This window comes from Rattus norvegicus (assembly GCF_036323735.1).
Source record: "Rattus norvegicus strain BN/NHsdMcwi chromosome Y unlocalized genomic scaffold, GRCr8 chrY_unlocalized_2, whole genome shotgun sequence".
Classification (NCBI taxonomy): domain Eukaryota; kingdom Metazoa; phylum Chordata; class Mammalia; order Rodentia; family Muridae; genus Rattus; species Rattus norvegicus.
In genome coordinates, this window is record NW_026947378.1 from 1,651,559 (window position 1) to 1,663,830 (window position 12,272).

The window sequence follows — 12,272 nt, forward strand, 5'->3', positions numbered from 1 at the left end:
TATTCCTCATCCTGCACATCCTCCTGAATCTTATGTTTGGCCTGAAGAAAGGATCAGGGTAAAACATCAAAAAACCTTCAAATCTTGTCATGGGAACATAGTAAGGTAGATAATGCAGAACTGATATCAAATGGGACAAGGGAACCAAATTCTATAGTCCATGCTTTCCTTTGCTTTAATGATGTCTGGAAATTTTTGGATAAAATAAGTGTTTGGGAGTTTATCATTTGAAGAAGGTACACAGTATTTACACTCTTATACTCACTCTCTAGCTCTGCCCCCTTTGTTGACAAAGTCATTGCCAATATTGAATTGGAAAACAGAATTTTTGAGTACACATTCAGGAATATGTATAACGTCCCCTCTCAAGGAATGTAGACAAAATAGTTAATACAATATTTATTCAATTGAAGGTCGGTAGGGAAAATACTTGCTTTGGAGATACAGAGAAAACCTAGGAAATTGAAGTGTATGTCACAGGAATGGACCTGGGAATAAAATTATTATCCAGAAGAATCTCCTCCACTCCATGTTCCTAGATCTTTTCTTCCCATGCCAAGCCCCTAACTAACTTTCTCCATTCAGAGAATGTAACCCCTAATGAAACAATAGAAGTACTTAGCATTGGAGAGATGTAGTATGTAAAGGTTTCCACTGTGTCACAGGAGACAGTCATGGAAAAGACACCCTCGAAATTGGTCAATGTAAGGAAAGCTGTTTAACAGGTAGGCCATGGAAGTTCTCACTGACATCATCATTGGGTCCTGCCTTAAATATTCTTGTATCCTGGAGAGCCCTAACTGGTTCTGTGATGTTTCTAGCATTGTCCTGACAGCAACTGTCTCTCGGATATTCCTTCAGTACCTCTAGGGTTTACTAATTGGCCTCTAATTTAGAGTAAACAGCCATTTGGGAGGGAGAAGAAAGAGGGTAAAGAGAATAGAGATGGGGAGAAGGAAGCTGGCCTTATGTCTTTGCATAAAAGAAAAGAAAAACTATGTGGTTCTTGTGAAAACACCCTGGGAAGATGGCTTTAGTTCTTTTGTTCTATGGGTTAACCAAGCTCATGGAGAAGTTGCTGAACATCCTAAAGACCTTTGGGCAGATGATAAATATTCTAGATACCCCTTTTTAGATTTTGATGGTCCTGGGGATGCTTTTGCTGATGGTAAATTTTTCCCAGGAAGAGTCATAGAACCAGATTGATTTTTTTGATGCTTTAGAGGACATGGAATTTTTCTGATATACTTGGGCTAATAGCACAAGGTCTAAATGATTTTTTTCGATGTGGACTTTCCATCATACCTTTGGAAATATAAAAAGTGTTATTGTATTTTGGAGTATAATTTTCACAATGACAAATTACTTTGAGGATGGAGAACACTTTCTGGAACCCTAGAGAGGGGTGAAGAAATTCCCTGAAACCCTAGGGCAGATTGGTGAACATGCCTTTTTGGTAGAAGGCGGAGGTACTTGAGCATCCTGGGACAATATGGTATATCCAGCATGCCCTTGTAAGGATTGGCAGATTTTCACAATTCCTTCATCATTTTTGGAAAATTTCAAGACCCTTTGGACAGATGGAGAACGTGTGGGACTCACGTGAGGAATATTCTAGCTTTTGGTGTCTCTTTGGCAGCAGAAGATGGCAAAGGATCCCTTTTGGCAGAAGGGGTAATGTTGAAACTGTTCCTTAGAGGAGAAATTTCTCAAGAGTCCATCAGAAGGTTCAAATCTTAACCCTTTGTTTCTAGAAACTGGATGCCTGTGGTCCAATTTGGTAGAGGGAGAATGTTGACTATTTCTCCCCAGAGTGGACATGTGAAATAAATCTACTTGGGTAAATGGAGATAGTTGTAAAGCATGTTTTTCAGATGCAGTAGATCCTAAGACATCCTTCTCAGATGAGGAAGGTCTTAATGTACTGTGTATATGTGTAGAAATGCTGACTGTGATATCAGAATGGGGGGTAGGTATTAGAACTACCTCAGAAGATGTGACCTCTCCTAGAGCATCATGGACATATGTGAGAGGGCTCAGAGCCTCATGATCAGATATGGATGTTTCTAGATATTTTTGTGTAATTGAGGAAGTTCCAAAAAAATATTTCTTCTGCTGGAGAAGTGGAAATAGAGTTCTGTGTAGAAGTGGCAGGTTCCAAAGCCTGACTGGTAGGCAAAACAGGGTCCAAGACCCCTTCAGAATATAAGGTAAAATCCAAAGTCTTTGATGTACTTTGCAGATGTTTTGGGCCCGATTTTGGGTATAAAAAAGGACTGGCAACCATTTGTTCATATTTGGAAGAGTGCGTAGCATCTTCTGTATTTGGGGAAGATGGCCTGATCTTGAGGAGATAAGGAAGTTCAAATAGTCCCCGTGAAACCTGCAGAGGTCATATGCATTCTTTTGCACAAATGGAAAACAAGGAATCAATTTCCTCAGATATCAAGGATGCTACAGCCACTAGTGTTTGCATTTCATGTTCCACCACTCCTGGTTCACATACAGTTGGATCCATAATGTTCTCTACAGATGGAATATGTCCAAGAAAATCTTTTTTATATGTGTCACATCAACCAGCCGTTTCTAAGATGTGGCTGTGGGTAGAATTCCTTTAGTAGATGTTTCTTGTCCCACCGTCTCTTAATGAGATAGAGTACTACTCAGAGAATCCTGCTTAGTTTTGGAAAATTCTAGCTTCTCTGATGTACATGTGAAAATTTTGGAGCCTCTCCTTTTGGACAGTATGACCTAGAGTCCCCTGTGGAGAAAGGGGATATTTACTCTTCTCCATACATTGTGTAAATATGGAGTCTGATGTAATGTCTGTCTTTTTCTCTGAGCTGTGTTCCCTGTAGTGCAAAATGCTGGGTCCTCATTCCATATCCAGTTTGCTAATTTGTGTCTTTTTAGGGGGCAATTGTGTTCTTTGATGTTTAGAGATATTTAGGAATAGTGATGGTTGCTTTCTGTTTTTTCATAATTTGAAGTTAGTTTATGTTTGTGTGCTTCTCTTCTCTGTTTTGTTGAGAAAAGTTTAACTTCTTTCTTTATCTATGGTTTTACTTGCCACAATGTGTTGGACTTTGCCATTGATTATCCTTTGTAGGACTGGATATGTGGAACGATACTGTGTAAATTTGGTTTTGTCATGGAATATCGTGAAACCCGTTAAGCTCCTCTGCTTCTCCAGCCCTTCCCTCAGCTCTCCAGTGGAACTCACTGAGCTCCATCCAATGTTTGGCCGTGCATCTGTGCAGCTGTTTCAGTCGGCTGCTCCATTGTGCCTTCCAGAGGAAAATAATGCTACCCTCCTGTCTGCAAACACAAGAAAAGACCATTAATAATGTCAGGGTTTGCCGTCTGCCCATAGGATAAGTCTCACATCCGGCCACTTATCCTTTGACCATTCCCTCATTTCCTCTTCCATCTCTGTCCCTGTGTTTCTTATAGAGGGGGCAATTTCTGGGTCAAAATTTTGGGGGTGGTTTGTGTCCTTAACCTTCCACCATAGGTCCTCCGTGGCTACGGAAAGTGAACATTTCAGTATCTGTATCCCCATTGCTACGAGTCTCAGCTAAAGTCACCCTCATCGATGCCAGGGTAGCCTCACCCATCCCAGATTGCAGGCAAATCATAGAGATAGCACCAACCCTGGACAGTCACTGATTTCAGTTTATTCTCTTGGCTCTCTGTCCCTTTTGCACGCCTCTCCCAAGAAATGATTCTCAAACCCCATATCCCTTCCCATCCCCTCAGCCACCCAATCCTTTCCTTCCATCTGCCTCCTCTCATTATTTTATTCCTCCTTCTGAGTGAAATCAAAGCATTTTTCTTGGATCTTTCTTCATGTTTAGCCTCTTTGGTTCTGTAGATCGCAGCGTGTGAATTCTGTACTTTATGGCTAATACCGTCTTTTAATCACTTAAATTTAATCACGTACATGTTATTTTGGGTCTCAGTTACCTCATTCAGAACAATACTTTCCCATTCCATCTACTTGACCGCATCTTCACAATGTCCTTATTTTTCATAGCTGCGTAGTATTCCATAGTGTAAATGAACCACATATTCTGTAGCCATTCTTTCATTGAGGGGCATCTCGGTTATTTCTATTTTCTACTCATTATGAAGAATGAAGCTAGGAACATGATGGAGCACGTGTCTTTGCGGTATGGCAGATGTCTTTTCAGACATAAGGCCAGGAGTAGTACAGCTAGGTCTATAGGAAGAATATTCCTCGTTCTTTCAGAATCCACTGAATAGATATGCAATGTCATTATTCAGTTTTGATCTTCCCCGGCAAACGGTATTTGTATCCTTATATTTATCAGCTTCCTCAAAGGAGGATGCCTCTAACTAGACCTCTATCATGTATTAAGGAGATCGCATATGAACCTTCTGTCTATTTTAATTGTTCAGTAAATGCTAGAGCCTATGACAGGGAGCCAGAGAGGAAATTTGATAATGGAGGGTGGAGGATGGGGTTAGGTAGAGAGTCAGAATAGGGTAAGAGAGGTATAGTATTATTACTATATAATAATTTAATATACTAACATAATATATAAATATTAATTATATTGAATCATGATATAAATATTTAATAATTTAATATATTAATGTACTATATCTTTATTTATTATTTATTATAATAATATAATTCAATATATTAATATACTAGAGTAATATTTATTATATATTAGCATAACATTGATATATAACAATTTAAAATGTTAATATAGTATATTAATATTACTTATATTATTATAATGTTAGTATATAATAATTTAATATATTAATTTATTATATAATATTATATATATGTATATACACACACACACATAAATATACTGCATGCTATGCAACATCCACAAAGTTAACTCCAAGTGAGCTCGCATGTTAATGGGAAATCCTGAGGGTAGAATATTTTTTTTCAGTTTTGTTTGCTTATATGGTGGATCACTTTGATGGGTTTTCCTAGATTGATCCACTCCCGCAACCTCAAGAGGAAGCCTACATGATGGCACTGAATGGCGGTTTTGATATGCCCTTGGATATTATTTTGGAACATTTTACCTAGTAATTTTTCCACCAATGTTCGTAAGGGAAATTCGTCTGAAATTCTTCTTTTGTTGAGTCGTTTGTGATTTAGGTGTCAGGGTGACAGTGGTGACATGGAATCAGTTTGGCTATTTTCCTCCTGTTTCTGTTTTTGGAGTAGGTTGAGAATTCTTTGAAAATCTGGTAGGAGTCTGTACTCAAACAATCTGGCCCTGGGGCTGTTTCAGTGGGTAAACTTAATTACTGTTTGTGTCTCTTTAGTTGTTATAGAGCTATTTACATAGTTTATCCTACCAGAATTTACCAGTGATCAGTGTAATCAGTCTACACAATCATTCACTTTGTTCAGAGCTTCTAATTTTTGAGACAGCAGGTAATTGAAGTGAGACCTAAAGATTCTGTGACTTTCATCAGTGTCCATTGATACGGCTCCCTGGTTCAATTCTGTTTTTGTTATTTGGATGATTTCTCTCAACCTATTAGATTATCTGTCTGTGTGTTTGTCTGTCAGGTTGATGTTCCAAGGAACCAACTCTTGGTTTTTTTTTTTTTTTTTTGATCTTTGTATTCTCTTTGTTTCTGATGGATCACTTTCACCCCGAGTCTGATCATTTCTTGCTGTCTCCTCCTTTAATATGTATTTGCTTCTTTTTATTTTAGAGATTTAGGGTGTGCTGTGAAGTTGCTAGTGTGTGGTCTCTCCGGTTTCTTTATGAAAGTGCCCAGTGCTGAATATGCAAGTTCCTCTTAGCACTACTTTCCTTATGTCCCTTAAGTTTGAAGAAGCTGTGCCTTCATTTTCATTAAATTCTAGGAACCCTTTTTGTTTTTCATGTCTTCTCGGAACTGGTTGTTTTTCAGTTGCGAGCTATTTAATTTCAATGAGTTCATACACTTTTTCTTATTGTTGAAGTCCAGTTTTAATCCGTGGTGATCTGAAAAGATCCAATGGTTAGCACAGTCTTTCTGTATCTGTTCTGGCTTGTTTAGAGTGGGAGAACATGGTCAGTTTATGATAAGGTTCCATGAGTTACTGAAAAGAAAGAGTGTACTTTTGTGTTCGAGTAAACTATTCTGTAGATATCATTGAGGTCAATCTAATTGAACCCCGTATTAGTTACATCATTTATATTTTTTAGTTTCTGTCTCAATGTCCTGTCCTTGGTGAGAGTGGGACATTGATGTTCCCCACTATTAATATTTGAGGTTCAATGTGATATTTAAGCTTCAGGAATATTTCTCTCACCAATGTTGCTGCTTTTGTCTTTGACACATAGACATCCAGAACTGAGATGACATTTTGGTGGATTTTTCTTCTGAAGCATAAGAATTGTCCTTCCCCATCTCTTTTGATTACTTTTGGTTGAAAGTCTGATTTGCCGGATGTTAGAATGGCTACACCATCTTGTTTCTTGTGTCCATTTGCTTGGAAAATTTGCCGATTCCTTAGTCTGAGGTTGTGTCTATCTCGGTTGCTAGATTGTGTTACTTGAGTGCAAAAGAAGGATGGATCCTGTTTTTAAATCCACTGTATTAGCCTGTGTCCTTTTACTGCTGAGTAGAGGCCATTAATGCTTAAAGGTATTAATGAGAAGTGATATTTAGTTCATGCTATTTTGATGTTACAGGAGCAGTGATTTTTCTTTGCTTGCATGTTTTTTGGTTTTTGTTTTTTCGATTGGGATGTTTGAGTGTTTTTGTGAGTATTAGATCTGTTCTGTAGGGTGCATGATTTTTTTGTTTGCATGTTTTTGTTTTTGTTTTTTTTTGGAGAGCTGTAAGAGTATGCGTGAGAATATGAGATCCCTTCTGTTGGTTATGCTATGTAATTATTAATATCTAGTGGGAGTCAGGGACGGTTCAATTTCTTAAAATTCATCAATATAATCTACTATATAATGAGACTGAAAGAAAAAAAATCACATAATAATCTCATTAGGTGCTGAAAAAGCTTGCAAAAATATTCCAACCCCCCCTTCATGTTAAAAGCATCAGAGAGATCAGTGATACCAGTCCTATGCAGAAACAAAATAGAAGCAATGGACAGCAAGCCAGCACGCAACATCAACCTAAATGGAAAGAAACATAAAGAAATTCCATTAAAGTTAAGGACAATGTAAGGATGCCCACACTTCCTACTCAGTATAGTATTTGAAATTCTATCCAGGTTAAAAGCATGGTTCAAATTTTGTTCTGAAATGGAGTATGGCCAAGGCCTGTGAAGGAGGAATGGCGCACAGCTTTAGAACTCCTGCAGTATGGCCCACTCTTCCCCCCAGTCCCGTTGGACCTTGGAGAGTCAGGAACCCAACGAGGACTTCATGCAGAGTGTCACTCGGTTTTTGCACTAATATCTCTCTTAATCTAAGAAGTGCATGAAAATCCTCATGGAGCTTCACACCACTCAGAGGGCAGCACCATTGGTATTTGCAATAACAGTGGTCAAGATCTTTTAGGATTTGCCTCTGGGGCAGATCAGTGCTTCCATCATTGCCCGAGGAAATGTAGAATGGTCAGCGACGACCGCCAACCTTAAAACACATTTGGAATAGTAAATTGCTTGTGAAGCTGACTAAGATGTTGTCCCTACTGACTCTGAGGTAACAAAAAATTTATGTAACAGTTTGAGGTTTGGAAAGGCTGGGACGTTTTAAGGTCAGGGATCAAGAACAATGGCGGCACAGGATAATGGTGTGACTGTCACAAAGGCTGAACTGTTGATGACTGATTTCTGTCCCAGGTTTAGCCTCAGTTCCTGATAGGTTTTAATAAGGATTGCCAATCACAGATGTGCATTCTGATCATTTAAAGCAGATATGACATTTTTATACAGATATTTAGATTTCTGTTTTTTTAAAGATTCTTGAGTACTGTTAAAGATAAATAATACAATATTTAAACATTTCTCTGTAAATTGAAATTGATTACTTATGATGTTACGTTGGCCTTGGGAGGAATTTGATTTCTTTAGGTGTACTATGTAATATTTGTTCTAATACAGTATTGGGTATCATTTTTTCAGCACTATGCAAGAAAATAAAACTAGAACATGATCACATTTGTGTAATATAATATTCAATAAATTAATGGTCTATACGGAAAATACTGCCTGTCGGGAAAAAGAGAAAACCTAGAAAATTGAACTGTATGTCACAGGAATGAACCTCGGAATAAAAATATTATCTAGAAAAATCTCCTATACTTTATTTTCCTAAATCATTTCTACCCATGCCAAGCCCCTGACCAACTTTCTCCATTCAGAGTAAGTAACCACTATTGAAGACAAGAGAAGTCTCTAGATTTAGAGAGATATAGTATGTAAAGGTTTCCACTGTGTCACAAAAGACTCACCTGGAAAAGGCTCTCTCAAAATTGGTCAATGAAAGCAAAGCTGTTCAGCAGGTAGGATATGGAGGTTCTCAGTGACACCATCATTAGTCCCTCCCTGAAAAATCTCTTGTAACCTTGAGAGCTCTAGCTCCTTCTGTGAGGTCATAAGTGTTGTTGTGACAGCACTTGCTTCTTAGATATTCCTTCAGTACCTCTAGGGCTTACTAATTGGCCTTTAATTCAGAGTGAACAGCCATTTTTGAGGGAGAAAAGGAGGATGAAGAGATCAGAGGTGGAAAGAAGGAAGATGCCCTTCTGTCTTGGTGTTAAAAAAGGAAGAAATACGTGGTCCATTGGAGAGCTAAATTAGTCCTGGGTAGGTTTTTAGTGGGTTCCCTGAAGAGACAGCCTTGATCTGAGTCTTCCACATATGGGAATCAGGAGATGGGAGCCTCTCAGAAGCATCTGGACTTCCCTGTTCTTATGGTTCCTGGAAGTCAGAGTGTTTATATCATTCATTTCTTTATTCCACAAGCCAATATTGGGAAGGGCACAGTTGTTTCCTGAGAGCTCATGACTTTTATTCTTTTTGTCATGAAGATAAAGGTCCTGAGGAAGAAGGGATGAACAAGTATTGTATTTTCAGCTCAGAGTAAACTCCTTCAGGCTTTGGATCCCTATAGTGCTGTTTGTGTCTGACACTGATATCTGGGATAGAGAAGTTCTTCTACTTGAGATTTCATCATCTCAGTCTTTCAGTAGTATGACTCTAACTACCATTTCCTTACAGTGACCCTTTACATTTCTGAGTCAATAGGTGAGATATGCTAGCAGTTTCTTTTCTTTTATTTCTTCCATTTTTTTCATTTTTTAGCAAATTTTATTGCTTATTTAATTGGATATTTCTATATTAACATTTCAAATGTTATTTTCTTTCACAGTTTCCTGTCAATAAGACCCCTAACTGGTCCCACTACCCTTCTTCTATAACCTCCCTTACTGCACCTTGACATTCTTTGAACTGGGAGTCAAACCTGGGAAGGACAAAGTTCTTCTCCTTCCATTGGTGCACAATAGGGCCATCCTCTGTAACATATGATATTGGAGCCATAGTTCTGTCCATGCACAGAATATTGGATTAGTACCAGAAATCTCTGTTTCTTTGGAATTGCTTTTAGTATGGAGTTGAAAGCCCCTTCAATTTTTTTGGAGCGATGTCCTTGCCGTCCTCCAATGTTTATGTTATTATTATGGTTAGAATTAAGTATGACTATTTTCATGGAAAATCCCCACCCAGCTGCAGAATACTAATACACATCTGGTGGTCAAGAAAAATAATAATATTTCAAAGTTGTCCTGCTGACTAATAATATGACATACCTGTGACATTTCTGATATTATGTCAACATCAGCTGACTCCCTGACCACACCAATACTGTATCTTTGGCCTGAGTAAATGTTTCTTACTTCTCCCCTCCCTCTGTTACCCCTGTTATGGTATAAATTCATCCTTGGAGGAAAATAAAATTTTTGCCTTGATCAGACTCCTATCTTAACGTCCTTCTTTGCGACCCTTGTCCCCAATTCTATTCCTGGCACCCTCAGACCTCTCACTTACAAATGGCTACCAATGTGCAGCTCTTTGAAGATGTTCTTGAGGAGAACGTCTATCACTGTGAATAGGCTGGTCTGTCTTTTTGTTTGTGGAAGCCTTCGTTCCCCCTTGGAGCTTTTGCTCCCACCCCCGTCCCATCCCAGAGCTTTTGCTGAGTGATGGAACAAGCATTCTACAGTCATCTTTTGTGACATGTCTCAGGGAGTCACTCAGGACACAAATAGGGTTAAAATTTAAAAAAAAATCTTAGATTTTGTAAAAATATTTGTCCATAGTTCCCCCAGGAGGGAACAACTGATTCAAAAGATAGTACAGAGTTAGTGATTGTTTAATGGATGGGATAACCCTTTTACTGAAGTCTACCCCCTGTAATGAATAAAAGTTGTGTGGTTTATGGGTACAAGGTTGGCTCTCCTTGTATGGATGAGCAACCTCACATATGTGGATTTAAAACCTTATACCCTCATGCTACTGCAGTGGTCACTTTGTCAATCTGTGCTCCGTGATTGTGCTCCAGAAGTGGTCCACTATGAGGTCTTACAACATTTTGGTCCATCACAGGGAACTCTGTTCCCTCCAGACCACAATTGGCGAAGAGATCAGAGGTAAGCTCAAGCAAATCTGTGTTTTGTGTTCTGTGTTACTTTCTGTTTTGTCTCTGTGTCATGTCTGGTTTTTGTTTCATGTTGACTTGTGTTGTCTGCCTCTGATGGCTGAAGTGTTTGAGTCACCACTGGAGAGGATTGAGAGTCCACTTGGTAGTCGCTATTGGTCCTGTTAGGGGCTTACGGCTGTGACAGGACGACTTGCTAGTTTTCACAGGCCATAGGCCCTAGAGGGTGCTCTAGGAGGAGAAAGGAATCTAGAGGACCCTCTAGAAACCCATTGCAATGCCCTTGAAGCCCTCCATTGTGTAGATGTCATTATTATTGTTAGAATTAACAATCGGTTCATGTTAACCTAGTTAACAATTAACTAGGTTCATGAAAAATCCCCAGCCAGCTGAAGAAGACTAATACAAATCTGGTGGTCAAGAAAAATAATAATATGATAATGTTGTCCTGCTGATTAATAATACGACAAACCTGTGAACTTTCTGACGTCCTTTCAACATCAGTTCCATAACCAAATGAATCCTGTGTTCTTGCCCTGCGTAAATGTTTCCTACTTCCCCCTCCCTCTGTAACCCCTGTGATGTTATAAATTCAGCCTTGGAGAAAAATAAAATAGATGCCTTTTTCAGGCTCTTGTCTTGGCATCCTTCTTGCGTCCTTTGTCCCACATTCTCTTCCAGGTACCTTCAGAACCCTCACTTACACAGCATTTGTAATCCTTTCTCAAAATCTCAACAGATCAGTTGTCAGTAAACTAGTTTGCCACTAGCATTAACTTCTATATTTGATAAGTTTAGCTGTGTCTCCCAGGAAAGATCTATATCCGGTACCTGGAAGCATGTACTTCATTCATCAATCATATCTAGTTTTGGTGATATATATATATATATATATATATATATATATATATATATATAGTGTCTCCTACAGCAATGAGGTTAAGTAGAATTTTAGCATGGATTCTGAGCAAGTAGTTCAAGAATGTAGAATCCACAAATGACAATGCCAAATAAACTCCATCCTGTTCTTATGAACATATTGAAGTTGAGGTTTAACTGTACCTCAAGTCATTCCTCTCCCTGCCCATCCAAATGAATCTTATGTTTTGTCTGAAGAAAGAACCATGATAAAATATACAAAAACCTCAAGTCTGGCCCTGGGAAAACCAAAGGTAGATTTATAGAACTTATATCTATTGGGACTACAGATCTGCTTTCTAAAGTCCATGTTGTCCTTTGCTTTACAGATGTCTCATAATTTTTGGATTAAATATGCATTTAGAGTTCATTATTTGAAGTAGGCACACAATATTTTCACTGTTCTGTTCACTCTATAGCTCTACCCCCTTTGTTGCAAATATCTGGGAGTAAGAGGTGCTTCTAATTGAGACTTCACCATCTCACTATTTCCAATATTATTTCTCTGACTACCATTCCCTGACATTGACACATTAGATTTCTCAGTCAACAGCTGTGTTTAGCTGGCAGTTTTCTTTTCATTTATTTCTTATATTTTTTTTATTTTTTTTACAAATTTTATTTGTTTTTTTAATGTATATTTCAATATTCACCTTTATAATATTATTTCCTTTAAGAGTTTCCTCCCATAAGATCACTAACTGGTCCCTCTCCACTTCTTCTATAACTCCCTTA

The 12,272-nt window shown here is 38.3% G+C and overlaps 1 long non-coding RNA gene across 1 annotated transcript; it reads right to left on the minus strand.

The window, feature by feature from the left end:
- Nucleotides 1–419: 419 nt before the first annotated feature.
- Nucleotides 420–8,944, minus strand: LOC134484625 (uncharacterized). Its single transcript, XR_010062143.1, has 3 exons — nucleotides 8,413–8,944; nucleotides 7,072–7,130; nucleotides 420–3,318 (listed from the first exon to the last, which is right to left on the minus strand). It is a non-coding gene; the product is annotated as an uncharacterized LOC134484625 (long non-coding RNA).
- Between the last annotated feature and the right edge of the window lie 3,328 nt (nucleotides 8,945–12,272).